Raw genomic sequence first — 14468 nt, forward strand, 5'->3', positions numbered from 1 at the left:
CGCGCAGTGGGTGGGGCGGAGGCTCCGGCGCCTCCAGGTGTTTCCCTCCTTCCCGGCGCTTGCTGCGCGCTGCCGGCCCGCGCCGGGCACCCGCGCTGGGGAGCGGCCCGTGGCCCCGCAACGCAACTGGCGGATGGGCGCTAAGCGGGACCCGGCCGCTGCCTCCTCCGCAGGCAGCCGAGCTCCAGCTGCCACCTCCCCGGGCAGCTCTAGGGGGGGCGGAGGTGAAAGGCAATTGCAAAGCGGGGGGCTGGTGCGTTTCCCTGGCCTCAGAGCTCTGATGGCTTCGCGATGCAGGCTAATAACGCCTGACAGACCGCCTGGCCCCTAGAAGATGGGGTAGCCAAGAGACGGGCTTCTGGAGTCGTGTCTCTTTTGATACACCCCTTCCCGCCGTCACCTCCGCCTTCACACACGTGGCCTCTCCATTGTTCTGAAATATTTCTGATTCCCAGGTTGGGCCGGGAAATTGGTTTGAACGGATCTTGCCCTGACTTGACTGATTCTAGTACAAAGTTTATCTCCATGGATATTCTTGAACCGAGCAGCAGGAAAACTTGCTTCACCAGGACAGATCCAGCCTCAGGCATAATCCTTGCGGGGGTGCGGAGGACGATTCCCCCTTACAAAACACCTGGATCCTGCTACGTTTAGGGACAAGTGAGGAGAAAACACCTGGATCCAGGTGCGTGATTACTTAAGTGCCATGGACAATCAGTGAGAGGTAGATCATGATGGTCAAATTTCAGGTGACAGGTTTCAGAGTAACAGCCGTGTTTGTCTGTATTCGCAAAAAGAAAAGGAGTACTTGTGGCACCTTAGAGACTAACCAATTTATTTGAGCATGAGCTTTCCTGAGCTACAGCTCACTTCACTTTCCACAGTATGCATCCAATGAAGTGAGCTGTAGCTCAGGAAAGCTTATGTTAAAATAAATTGGTTAGTCTCTAAGGTGCCACAAGTACTCCTTTTCTTTTTGCGAAATTTCAGGTGCATTCTGACTGCTGCACACACGCTCCTTGGAAAAGGTGGCATCTGGAATTTGGATCCATGTGCGTGGATCTGCTAGTGTGCAAATTTTGCTCCCTAATTATACACAAAATCAATACATAAAACAAATATCGCATAAAAGCATTTTTAAAGGATCAGAAAACGAGAATCCCCAAAGTGTTTTAAGTAGCATTAAAACATTTCTATCTTCTTCCCCTTTTCACTGATTCTTTGTTACTGTCTGTATATAATTTTTGTTTCAAAGTTTAGGCCCATTGCAGTTCCACAATAAAGGAATTCTAATACCGGCAGAGCTTTTAAAACACGCAGGAATATGAAAAAAAATCTCATGGGCATTTAAAAAGGAAAGACAACACTACGTGTGAGATGTCAAGATTTAAAACCTGTTGATTTTTTTTATATTATAAAGAGACACACTGCGTCATAGCTTTGCATGCAAAGGTGTGTTTTGTGGAGCAACATTACTTCATACATTGATAATTAGGCTCTTGTAATTAGTTTATCCAGGGAGGGAAGCTAAACTATCTGTAGCATCTGGCTTTCAGGAAGGTCCTGGTTTAACTCATTTTTCCAGCTGAGCAGATTGAAACAAAAGAAGGTTAAGTGACTGGTTGGAGGTCACACAGTGCCTTAGATAAACCAATGGCAAATTCTTATTATTGGCTCCTTACTAAACTGCTAGACATACTGCTTGCTTTTTGGTGTGGAATACAGCTTGAAAAAGATACAATATGTCATCCTATAGTTATGTTTCTCAATATTCTAAATACCTGATTCTTTCCATTGTTTGGGTTGAGAGGAAGGTTACTCAAATATGTTTACTCTGCTGGGACAGTATGATTGTTTTCTTCATACATCTAATGACAGGCTCCAAAAAGAATTATGGAAATTGCTTTCTGGATTTCTGAAATCTGCTTCTATTTTCTCATTGGTATCTGTATGTTTGTGATCAAGGGACAGGACTGAAAGCTATACAGTTCAGCTGGTACATCTGCTTTGCTTCTGATATCTCTGTTTTCGCTAATTCCTGCGAAAGCTCTGACGGCTTTAATACTAACGGAGTACAATATATCTCCATTTGTGTGATAGGAAGGCGTGCACTGTTCAGATGGATTGAGCAAATCTTTCTTTGCATAGAAGCAATGAAGTTTTAACAGATAATTTAGTCCTACAGCTGCTCTGTCCTACTATACTTGTACTCAGCAGTTATACTTCCAGTATATAGTTGTCCCCATGAAAATACAAGGCAATATGCAACATAATTTTGTCAGTATTTTAGTATTAATGCTACTTCAAATAAATTAGAAGTTTCTTGCTACATGTGAATTGTTTTGTTGGAACTTTCTTGTGAACTATTTCTTTCAAGTCAGTACATTCAACTGGGTTTTGATTTACATGTACCATTAAAATAATTTTACTAGACAGAACTATGATTTCCTATCAAATAATTATAGATGGCGCATGAAGTAATGCTCATAAGTTAAAGTTGCCCTTATAAGAATGCTGTGTTCAGTTGTTGATAACTGCGCCAAAGTTAAAGCATTTGGGCTGAAAATTTCCATGCTGGGCATCTCCCTCAGGCTGAATTATTCTGAAATGTTTCATCTAAAATGGTTCATCCTGATCTCAGAATGAGCTTAGGGGAAAACGCATTTTTGCCTATGTTAAAAAAATTCTTACAACCATTTCACTGACGAGCTCTATTGCCAACTTATAACTTTCTGGGGGAAAAAAATCATGGTTCACACAAACTCAGTGGTTTGGTAGCTAAATACACCAAAGATTCTGTCTGCACTGGGTATACTTCATTCCCTCACATGGCTCCTTCCTGCCCACTGGATGAGCTATAGATTCACCGAACATGCCCTAGACTAGCACTGCAGGGGCTGAGCAGGACTTCCCCTGCAATGTTCCCCTTGCTGCTGCCAGGGGCCACTGTACTGCTGGAACTGAGAGCAAGACCACTCATATGCTCTCAGTGCTCTCCTTGCTGATGCCCAGGGAATGTGCAGAAGGAAGAAACAGATGACTCAAATACTGAGAGAAGAAAAGGAGTACTTGTGGCACCGTAGAGACTAACAAATGCTGAGGTGTAAGGAATGTGGGGAAGGGGGAAATAGGGGGCAAAAGGAACAGGGCCAGGAGCTCACGGGATAGAAGCCTGGTGGTGTAGGGTGTTAGAAGCAGGAGCTCAGAGGAGGGGAACGGGAACAGGAACGGGGGGGGGGGGGGGGAGGGGCAGGAGCCAGAGAAGAGGGAGGATAGGAGTGCGGAAAAACATAGGCAGGAGCCAGAGGGAAGATAGGAATGGGGGAGGGAGGGACTGGGCAAGAGCTGAGGGACGGGACAGGCAGGAACTGGGGAAGAATATCAACAGTGGAATGACGAGGACAGGAGCTGAGAAGAGGGGAGAACTGAAGGGGTCAGGTCAGAGCAGAAAGGTCTGTAACCACTAGAAAATGCTCTCCTACAGAACCTGGACTTGATACCATCATTCCCTAGTCTCAATATTCCTTTTCAGTCTAGCAAATAGCTGTGAAACCCACTGGCAAAGTATGCATCTCATCCTCCCTCCCCTCCTCTAGTGGCAGGTAATACAGAAGAGAACAGATCTCTAATGCTGCCAGTTACGCTGGTAGCTCAAGGCAGTAGAAGGCTGTGCTCTGGATCTAAAGATCCCAATCCTGGTGCTAACCAAGTTGAGCCACAACATGGTTCCATGGGACGAAATTTTTATATTTCCAATATTTGTTTTTTAATGTAATTTCCTAAGGTTTTAAAAACAAACAAAACTCCCTAAATTACAAGAATAGTAAGGCTGCAAAGAGAAGCACTCAAAAGTAAGGAAATGCCAGAATTAAGTTTGTCTGTGCAACCTTAATTTGCCTCATTGTTTGTATGTATTATGATAGTCTTTAATTACATTATCACATACTAATATTTTAACAAGTGGTGCATAGCTTTTTTTTTAATGTATTCATAAATTCTGCCCCACACATCACCTTTCTTTCTCTTCCATCTCCTATTCCCCCTTCTTATTTTCTACTGTATATGTACCCCTCCCAAACCCTCATAATAAATAACTCCAATTATAAACAATCTTAGGCATAACAGGATATACCTTTGTGGCTCACATTGCAGGATCAAGGCCCTGCTTCAGTGATTGTTGTGAATAAATTGAATTTTAATGAGTTTTGGATTACTTTTGATTCTGGGATTAAACTGAAGATTCTGTACTCCAAGGCTAGGCAAAGAAATGGCAAAAGCGCTCCTAGTTTTTCATGCTTTAACAGGCTGTGACACAGCCTCAGCATTTGCTGGGAGAGATAAAAAAGAAAAACCCTCCCTAGGAAGCTTGGAATGTTTGCCCTCAAGTCACAGAAATATTTTTTTGGGTTTCTCATCACCAACTGCTGAAATCATTGATACTTGCCTTAAGGAAATTGAGTTGTTTGTAGTGTTTCTGGGTAACTGCACTTGTGCATTGGGAATGCCAGAGAGACAAAAGAGTACCCTTTCACCAAACAATATGTTTAATAGATTTCATAGAGTTCAGGGCTGGAAGGGACCATTAGATCATCTAGTCTGACTGCATGTGTAACACAGGCCATTACATTTCATCTAGATAGCCGTATATTGAGCCCAATGACTTTTGGCCGTGTGATGGGGTGGCTGCCCCACACAGGCACAGAAGGGCTTAATTATGCCCTGCCTGGAAGGAGCAATGGAGGTTAGTCCTCTGAATGTCCCAGAGAGGCTGCATGAAGCACAGCCAATCAGGGAGGAGTTGCAGGGAGTAACCAATCTGGGCCCGGTAGGCTCAAATAAAAAGGAGCTGCAGTGCCATGGGCAATGGGTATCATAGGTTAGGGGAGACTAAATCTTCCCTAAGCCAGACTGTGGCCCTACCCTAGCTCCCCCTCTTCCCTGAATCCGGAGGGGGCTCAGCTCAGGCTGGCAGCCTGGAGCTGTGGCTCAGCTGGCTGGCTGCTTTGGCCAGTCAGTGGCCAAGGGCAGCCTGGGGTACCTAGGGCCAGGGGGTGGCTCAGGGGTGGCTGGCTAGTGGTTTGGGGGCTGGGCTGGTGGGCACTTGGGCTGATGCTCAGGGCTGTCCGGCAGCCCAGGGGTTGGTACGGTTTGGCTGGAGCTCCTCTGGCCATGGTGAGTGGGTGGGTGGGGGGGACTCAGGGCTCTGGCAGGTGAGAGGATGTGGGGTAGGGGTGGGGAGGGGCTAGCTTCCCTGAAAGGGGCATTCATGTGCTACCCATGTGCAGGGCAGAGTAGGTCAGTGGCTGCTGGGAGCCCAGGGAATTTCCACAGTTTTCTAAGATTTGTTAAAAATTAACATTAGTGGATAACAATTCTTCAGCTCTACCCTCTTGGGTACAAGTTACACAGCCCTTTTTTTTTTTTTTTTTTTGGGGGGGGGGAAATATTTAATTTTAACAGATGCTGGCTTGCATCCTCCTTTGTTACAGATGTTAACCTTTCTGCTCCATCCACAACTTCATATAGGATGGATACAGCCTCCTGTGTTCCAAATACAGACCAGATATATCTTTTGAACATTTCTGCCTTTTCTACATTGTTAACTGTTTAAAAGCTAGGAAACAAAAGGTAGAAATAAATGGTCAGTTTTCATAATGGAGAGAGGTAAATAGTAGGGTCCTGTGGTGTTCAACATTCATAGATGATGTGGAAAAGGAGGTCAACAGTGAGGTGTCAAAGTTTACAGATTATACAAAATTATTCAATAGTCAAGTCTAAAGCTGACTGTGAAGAGTTAAAGGGATCTCACTAAATTGGATGACTGGGCAACAAACTGGCAGATGAAATTTAATGTTGATAAATGCAAGGTAATGCACATTGGAAAACATAATCCCAACCATACATACAAAATTAGCTGTTTTAAACTAGCTGTTACCACTGAGGAAAGATCTTGGAGTCATTGTGGATAGTTCTCTGAAAACATCTTAATGTGCAGTAGCAGACAAAAATCTAACAACTATTAGGAACCATTAGGAAAGGGATAGATAATAAGACAGAAAATATCATAATGCACTATAGAAATCCATGGAACACCCCTCACCTTGAAAACTGCATGCAGTCTTGGTTGTACCATCTCAAAAAAGATATTACCATTGAAAGAGGTACATAGAAGGGCAACAAAAATGATTAGGGTTATGGACTGAGAGGAGAGATTAAAAAAATCTCTCTCCTACATATGGAGGAGAGATTAAAAAGACTGAGTTAGAGGTTAGACAAGAGACTACTAAGGAGGGTTACATTAGAGGTCTATAAAATCATGAAATGTATGGAGAAAGTGATTAAGGAAGTGTTATTTACCCCATCATATAACACAAGCAGTGGGGTCACCCAATTAAATTAATGGGCAGCAGGTTTAAAACATATGTAAGGGGACTGTTGGCCCCTTACTAAAACTCAGTGGGGGTGTTTTGGTTGGCTAGCTAGTACCAAAAGAAAGGGGAAGGGTCGATGGGAAATCAGGACCCTGAGACTGACAGTCCCTGGAGCAATGGGGAGAGGTCAATGCTCCAGGTCAGCCTGATTGACAGGGCAGGCAGGCCAATCAGGGATCAGGAGGCCATCCTCCCTGGGAGCTGGAATTGCCTGGAACAGAGTGGGGCTGAGCTAAGGAGAGAGCAGGAGCCTGAGCTGAGGTGCAGAGCTGTGCTGGCCAGAGAAGCAGTCCAGGGAGCAGGTCAGTGCTGGGAGCAGAGCCACAGAAACAGCCCAGAGATCAGATCTGTGCTGGGAGGAGAACTACAGCAACCAGAGCCAGAGAGGCCAGAGAAGCAGCCCAGGGGCTGGAGGCAGAGCAGCATCAGTGTTGAGGCAGAGTGGAGCTGGAGCAGTTCGGAGCCAGGTGTGTGAGCAGTTGGGGACTGCAAGGGGGGACACTGGGCAACTGGCCCAGTGCAGGGAGACACCCCCAGCCAAGAGGCCTTGCAGGCCAGACTTATCGTAACCCCGACCGCAGGAGGGGGGCTGATCCTTGGCCCAGCCTTGTTGGGGTTATGAGGAGTGGAAGGGGAGCCCTTGAGGTCAGGCAGGCCTCTGGGTAAAAGAGGGAAGATATCAGCGTCTTAAAGGCCTAACTGGCTCCTACTACTTCAGTTGACTGCCTGTTCTGCTCAAGTGGGTTCAGGGAAGCAGCAGGAAACAGGAAGCTTCCTGAGAAGCTGGTGTTAATCAGTCCAGGCTCCTGGGGGTGCTAGAGAGGTACATAAGAGGCTCCTCCTCTCTCTCCCTGCAGCTCCTGCTACTTTCTATTATTCCCTCTCACCTTTTCTGCCTGTTATGTCTCTTGTGCCCTCCTTCCTCCAGCACAGCACTCCACCATCTCTGTGCATCACATATGCACCAGCCGCAGACACAATTTTCTACACTCTGCGTCCTAGTGGTGCCCCCGCACAATCTGGCATCTGAGGCGGCCGCCTCAGTTCGCCTCATGGTAAGGCCAGCCCTGAGTTCTGTAACCAGGAGGTGCTCATTGTTATTGCAGAAACCATCTCCCGAGAAGAAGTGTCCACCATGTCAAGCGCAGACTGGAGGAATGTCTTGGCTACAATGCAACCTTCCATCAGGAAAGTCTTGAACTCATCCCCTGCATCTTCTGGAGGTTTCAGTAAATTTGGACACTGCATCCCAGTTTACAAAATCATATTTGGCTAACAGGGCCTGCTGGTTAGCTATATGCATCTGGAAAGAGAAGGTGAAATGAATCTTTCTCCCAAACAGATCAAATCTCTTGGGCTCTTTTTCTTTGGGGGCTGATTTAAATCTCCCTTGATGTGACTTTTCCTTAGCAACAGTAACCACCAGGGAGTTAGGGGCAGGATGGGAATAAAATAGGACAAGAAGCAATGGACTTAAACCGCCCTTGCTGCAATTTAGGTTGGACATTAGGAAAAACTTCCTAACGGTGAGGGTGGTTAAGCACTGGAATAAATTGCCTAGAGAGGTTGTGGAATCTCTGTCATTGGAGATTTTTAAGAGCAGGTTAGACAAACACCGTCAGGGATGGTCTAGATAATACTTAGTCCTGACATGAGTGCAGGGGACTGGACTAGATGACTTCTCGAGTTCCCTTCCAGTTCTATGATGCTATCATTCTATGAAAAGCACTAAACTCTCTGCTTTGGCATATAACATTTGTCTGTGCACTTAGCTGGAGGAGCTAAGGAGGCTAGCATGTGCCTTAAAGTAGCACTGAAAAAGTGCCTCTGACAGCTCTGGAAGATCATAATTAATTGAGAGGACCACCCTCCCGGGGTAACTGCCTACAGACTGTCCAAATGTTTGTCAGTATTCTCTCTAGCAAGCTCAACTTGTATGCCTAACACCACCACCATTCTCCTCAGCAGGTCTTGAGAAGACAAAGTTCTCTAGGACTGGAGAAGACGACTCTGGTATCAGTGAGTTGTCAAGCAAGGGAGAGGACAGATGAACTGGCGCCATAGGATCCTCCTGATGGGGAACTGGCTCCTCCCACAACTGGCCCTTTTGAAGCATTGGCTGCTCAAGAGGAACAGTATCTCCATGTGTTTCCAATGTAAGAGGCTCTAAAAGCTGTTTTGCTGGACAGTCTGATGACCTTCCATTCAACTGAGTCTGTGAGTGGTGCCTGGGGGAAATTGAGAAACAGCCCAGGGATTCCAAAAAGGCCACTGGGGAAGAGCATAAGGCCTGGGCAGCCGGTAAGTATCAGGACACAATGATCTGTCTCTACCATCTGGTTGGCAGTCTTGGTACCAGTGCTCTCCCTCTGGAGGTGGCCTAGAGGAGTTGCTAGACCATCTGTGCTTAAGAGGGGACAGTGAAGTACTGGAGAACTCTGAACCAGATTGCAAAAAAATCATCCAAACTGTCAGTGGGCATCAGAGGTGCCAAGGCTGATGGAGCCATTGAGTGACCGAACTTATCCATAGCCCATTGAACAGACACTGAGGTCAGTACAAAGTTGTTGGTACTACAGAGACATTGATGGTCAGTCGTCATACATCCATGTTGGGAAAACCCTCAGTCGGTGCTGAAGAACAGCCCATAGACAGGATGCCTTCCAATGAACGTCATAATACAAAAGCTGCAGGGGGCAAAAGAAGTAATACAACTGGTACCGAGGCTGGGGACTCAGCTGAAGTTGGCATGGTGTGCACTGGTGCTGAGGGTGGTACTGGGGCCAAATCGCTGCCAAATTTCTTAGTTGGTTCTGGGCATTGTTACCACTAACAGTCCCTGAGCAGAAGCCCAGGACTGCAACAGGCCTGGACCAGTGGGAGGCATCATCAGCAAAATGGAGTCCTGCACCACAGGAGAGGACTGAAAGGCACAGCAAATCCTTTGCTACCTCAAAAACTTGCAGGATCGTCAGTACTGATAAAGCTGGTGCAGAGATAGTGTCCACTGGTGCCAGACTCAATGGCCATCCTGCAGACAGTACTGGAGTTGACAGTACACTATTGGTATTTTTCATCACAGTACAGGGGTAATATGGGTTGATGACCCAGCTCTACCATGAGTACCTGAAGAGTCCTGATGCTGTTTCACATCCCTTCTTGAAGAAGAAGAGTCCTTCTTCAGCCTTGAATGGCTGTGGTCTGTTTTGTAGGTCCTTTTTCTAGGAGGTCCCAGAGAGGAAGATTGACCCCTCTTTCTCTGTGGAGAACAGTCTGAATCTGGGGGTCTGTCAGACACAACAGGAGCCACTATTACGTACTGAGCATAGGAGACAGGGCACTTGCCATAAGGTCCTGGGTCTGAGGTGGGCCTCATTGCCTGCTCCATGAGGTACTACTTTGAGACGAAGCTCTCTGGTAATCTGCGTTCTTTTCTGGACAGAATGGTAGATGCTGCATTTCTCCTTGATGTGCCCCTTGCTGAGGAACAAAAGACAGTGTGTGTGTGGTGTGTGTGTGTGGGGGGGGGTCGGAGTCGGGGTCACTATTTTGGGATAGATACCCCAGGCAATAGGCAGTGCTTGAAGTCTGGCAAAGCGCTGCATGTCACTAGTGCCTAACACTGAACTAAAATCTGAAAGAAAACAAAAGAAAATAAACCCTATCTATTGCGTACTAAACAACAGCTTACTGTCTTCAAGGAAGGTAGAGAGCTAAGTATTCTGAAAAGAATGCAAGAAAAACCACACAGGGAGCTCTGACTGGCCACAGGGAGTAAGAAGGAAAAGAGGGGGATTGGGGTGACCTCACCCACTCTACAAAGAATTTAATTAATAATAATCTGTCTATGCTTCCATCAAATCAGCTCATTCACTGTTAACAGCAGTGGGAGAACCTAGTGTAGACAAAGCTCCGGTGGCTTTGAGCATTTTAATTACCATGTCAATTAACTTAGCTAACAAACCAGAAGAGAACACAGCTGGGTAAGACAGGGACACAGATATTTCATAATATCCTTTATAACAACAACAGAAATATCTGAGTGGGTTTTAGCCTTTAATCCCAATCTTGCATTAATTGCAGATGGATCCAGTATTGTTACCTGCATCCCTCCATCTCCCACTATCTCTCCTCTTTTCTCCTAACAGTCCACACTGTTCAATAAGCTAGAAAGAAAAAAAAAATTTTGTAAAGGAGCAGTTTACAGTGCCTTATAGCATTACCAATTTATCAATAGAAGTGTTCAAAAGACTAAAAGTGCAAGTGTTCAAAAGACTAAAAGCATTGCAGCCATAGCCCTGAAAAAATATAGCTTGCTTGAGCAGTCCTTAAAGACACCATGTGGTATTATCCTCTCACGGGTGTAGCAGCCAGTTAATTGCAGATCTTATTTTGGTCCATTTGTAAGAAATAGTAAAGTATTCACACAGTAGAAATTCCAAGTGGGCTACTAGATTTCTGGACAAGGTAAGCTTCCCTCTGCCTTCTCTGTAATTCACAAACCCCTTCAATCATTATTTTTCAGTTCATCTGGTATAAAAGTGCAGAAATATTTCCCTTGAATAACCAGGTCTCTGCTCTGAGGCCTGAAATAACTGCTCTCTCCTCCAGGCTGGAATTTCCAACATGACCACATCAGCCTGCAATAAGTTTGAAATAATCGCCAATGCTGTTGTTTCACTAAGACTGGCTGCCTCACCTTTAAAACATCTCCCTATTAAAGTGGAAATTTATGGAAGCACACTATTCTTTTCCTGAGAACATGCTTTAAACAGGCACATGAGGCAGCAAAAGGAATGGCATTGGAGATCAAAAGTTGCATTTTTTTGTTATTTCCAGCTACATATAAAGAGTATAAAATCATAGTAGGTCTCAAGGACACTCACAGACTTTTTTCTTTATCAGGAACCTCTGAGTCACTCTCAAATGTAGGAGGGAAGGGAGGATGCCAAAAGCTGTGAGCCTGTCTGCAGAATCTGAGGGCCAAGTGACAGAGGCCCAGGGATGACCTGCTGTTGGAGATGCAGAATGACTGCTCTGTCAGACTAGCACTATGAAATGAAGCTCAGGAACTGGCAAGTGGACCTAGAGCAAGCTGTAATGCAAAGGGAGGACCTGGCATTGAAGAAGCAATCCAAAGATGAAAGGGATATGATGGTGGAGTATCTTTGTTATGACTGGGAGATGAGGGAGTGAGACATGACATTTCAGAGGGACATCTCAGAGATGTTTTGGGATCACGAGTCAGTTGGCCTCAAGTTCTGCTGCATAAACCCCCAGACCACCTATGCCCAGTCCTATGGACAACTCTAGCTGGAGGGGTGGGGTGGGGGTAGGGAGGAAATCAGTCAATAAGCTATGGGAACATGCTTCATCAGCAGTATCTGCTGCACTGCACTCCTATTCCAATATGGGAAAAGGGACAGATATCCCAATGACATATTACGCTGCCTATCAACATTTCAGTTTATTTTGCTCTTTGATGTTTAGAATGTTTTGTACTGTGATATCTTTGCAGGCAATTGTTGCTGGTTTCGATTTGTCTGGTTCTGTTTTGCACACCATGGCAGTTGAGCTGCCCAAATATGTTTACCTTCTATAAAGCTTTATCTGGTCATATACTGAGGTCTGGAAATACAATGGCTAACAGTACACAACCAGAAATGACAAGTCCACTACATTTATTTCATACAAGACTACATTTAATTTCACCCTCTGGTGCAAGGTGTGGCATTAATCCCCGTTAGCTCCACGGACATACAAAGCACCCCGTATCACCTTTGCTGTAATGGACCCTCCATCAGCACAAGGTGGATGTCTGTAAGCATCCCATTCTCCCAAAATATTCCTCCTTATCCTCATGTATATGGTAAAGCACATCATAATCACATGGCATGATACATGCTACTGTCCAAACAAGTCTTAAGCAGCACCACCATCCTGCTCTTGCTCAGTGTGTAGTTATATTGTCTTCTGGCAGGCTGGTAGAAATCAGGAGAAGTCATCACCACCTATGGCAACAGAGGGTAGGCTGGATTGTCTAAAAATCACAGCTGGCATGGACAACCCCTTGATGCCTGTCATGAGGATGGAATAAAACTTGCCTGCTGAAATAGCTCAGACCTCTGAAATACCCTGGCATCATGCATTCATCAAATGTCGGTGTCCACAAATCTACCATGGTGAACCACTAGGGTTGCAAAATGGTATAGTAATATCCTTTCCAGATAATGTACTCACTTCAATTAAACTCCACAATTATTTTGGAGATACTTCCTAATTCAATCTCTCTGGATTGCAGTAAAGCAATAATTGCCTTACAAATCTCCGTGACCACTGTGATAACTTCGGATTTGCCAACCCTGAACAGATTATCACAGATGTGTAACAATCTAGGGTTGCCAGTTTTCACAAGGTGATAGCAACATATTTTTGGACAGTTACTCCCTTTCAACTGGAAGTTATGGTGGCACTCAAGGAGTGAGCTTCTCACACTACTCCACGAACATTACTTTCATCATAAAAAAGTTTTGGGCCAACTGCTGGTCACCCCACATTTCCATTATGATATAGCCCCACCACTCTACACTTGTGGTACTGGTCCAGAAGTGGCAGTCTGAATAGGGAAGAGTCTGCCATGAAAGACAGCATCAACTGGGTCCATACCTCCATCTCTGTGAGGCACTGACCTTTTCTCTTGCTTCTAACTGCAAACCACCACTGTCTTCTTGGGGTAAAAAGCCACCTCTGAACACGTGCCACCATCTCAGTGGCTGAAGCATACTATAAGTAAGATGGCCACCAGCAGCAGCTGTTGGTTCTGTTCTGAGGGCACGCAAGATTCATACTTTACAACACACCTGCATGTGTCCTGCCACAACATGAATTTCTCAGGTTTATAGTTTCTGCCCACAATCCCCAGCAGGCAGAAAAAGTGTTCCTCAGCACAGGGTTATGATATTATGAACAACGTAACGTGCACCCAGAAATTTCTGAGTTTCTCATGACTGGGTATGTGGCATGACAATAAGTGTGAAGAACTCAACTGCTGTTCTGCAGCAGGGGTCACACTCTAATGAGCTAGACAAAAGTGAGATGACTAACTTGTGATTGCCTAACTCTGTCTTCACTGCAGCATGAAGTTCTGAGACACAATGAGGTTTTAATGCAAGTTGGTGCAGATGGGGCTAACAAATAAACTCGTTCTTTGAGATAAAAGCACTTAGAAAGCATGACTAATAAGGTTGTCCTGGTTCTACTGGCCAGTGCAAGTGCATTAGAATTCCATGTGGCTGTAAGAGATTTTTAACAAGTGTGCACAAACACTGATTTCTTTAATAGATGGAGCATGTAATGAAAGATGTCAATATAGTTAAGAGCATTTGCTTCTCTTAGTTAACAGTGCCTAAAAGCAGTAGCAGGGACAGGCCTGAGACTTGGTGAGTGGAAGGGACATTTTAGTGCCTGGTATAGAGAGAGTAGAAAAACTCTGTAACTGTCTCTTTTTGTCTGAATACCATATGATCTTTAATGAGTCAAGACTATTGCAACTTCGCTTAACAGACCTCAAAACAGGACTCATGACTTCTCAACTCTGAGATTGTCAACGCTCCTAAGGACTGGACTTTCATGCTTAACAGATGCAAGAATATTTCTTTATTTTTGGAAGGCGGATAATGACACTTCTAAGGGCTACATCCTTGCATTAAGAGCACGATATTGGTTCTTACATAAGAAAGCTCCAAACTTCAAAAGTCATCTGATTGAAGATAGTAGCTAGCAGGAGGCCTTTTCAGGAACAGGAAATGTAACAGCAGCTCCTGCAGGGGCTCAGGCCAGGTAGCGCTGTTAAGGAGCAGAATGAGGGTCCAAACTTATGCTTTATGACCTTGAGAGACTGGAAAAAAGGGTGTTGTCCTAAGAAAACATTTAATGTTGGGATTTGTGCAAAACATTTTTCTTGAACCTACTGACAATATTATACTACAAGAACTAGAGCTTTTGCTTATGCTTATACACCTGCTTAAAACCCTCTTG

The 14468-nt window shown here is 45.1% G+C and overlaps 1 long non-coding RNA gene across 2 annotated transcripts; it reads left to right on the forward strand.

Annotated features, from left to right (window-relative positions):
* The first annotated feature begins 51 nt into the window (after positions 1–51).
* LOC142073035 (uncharacterized) lies at positions 52–12319 on the forward strand. 2 transcript variants are annotated; one of them, XR_012669736.1, is made up of 4 exons: positions 52–685; positions 7538–7747; positions 8400–9822; positions 11337–12319. It is a non-coding gene; the product is annotated as an uncharacterized LOC142073035 (long non-coding RNA). The 2 variants fall into 2 exon arrangements; XR_012669735.1 differs by lacking the exon at positions 11337–12319 and having other exon boundaries at positions 8400–11308.
* Positions 12320–14468: the final 2149 nt, after the last annotated feature.

This window comes from Caretta caretta, chromosome 1 (assembly GCF_965140235.1).
Source record: "Caretta caretta isolate rCarCar2 chromosome 1, rCarCar1.hap1, whole genome shotgun sequence".
In the NCBI taxonomy this organism is placed as follows: domain Eukaryota; kingdom Metazoa; phylum Chordata; order Testudines; family Cheloniidae; genus Caretta; species Caretta caretta.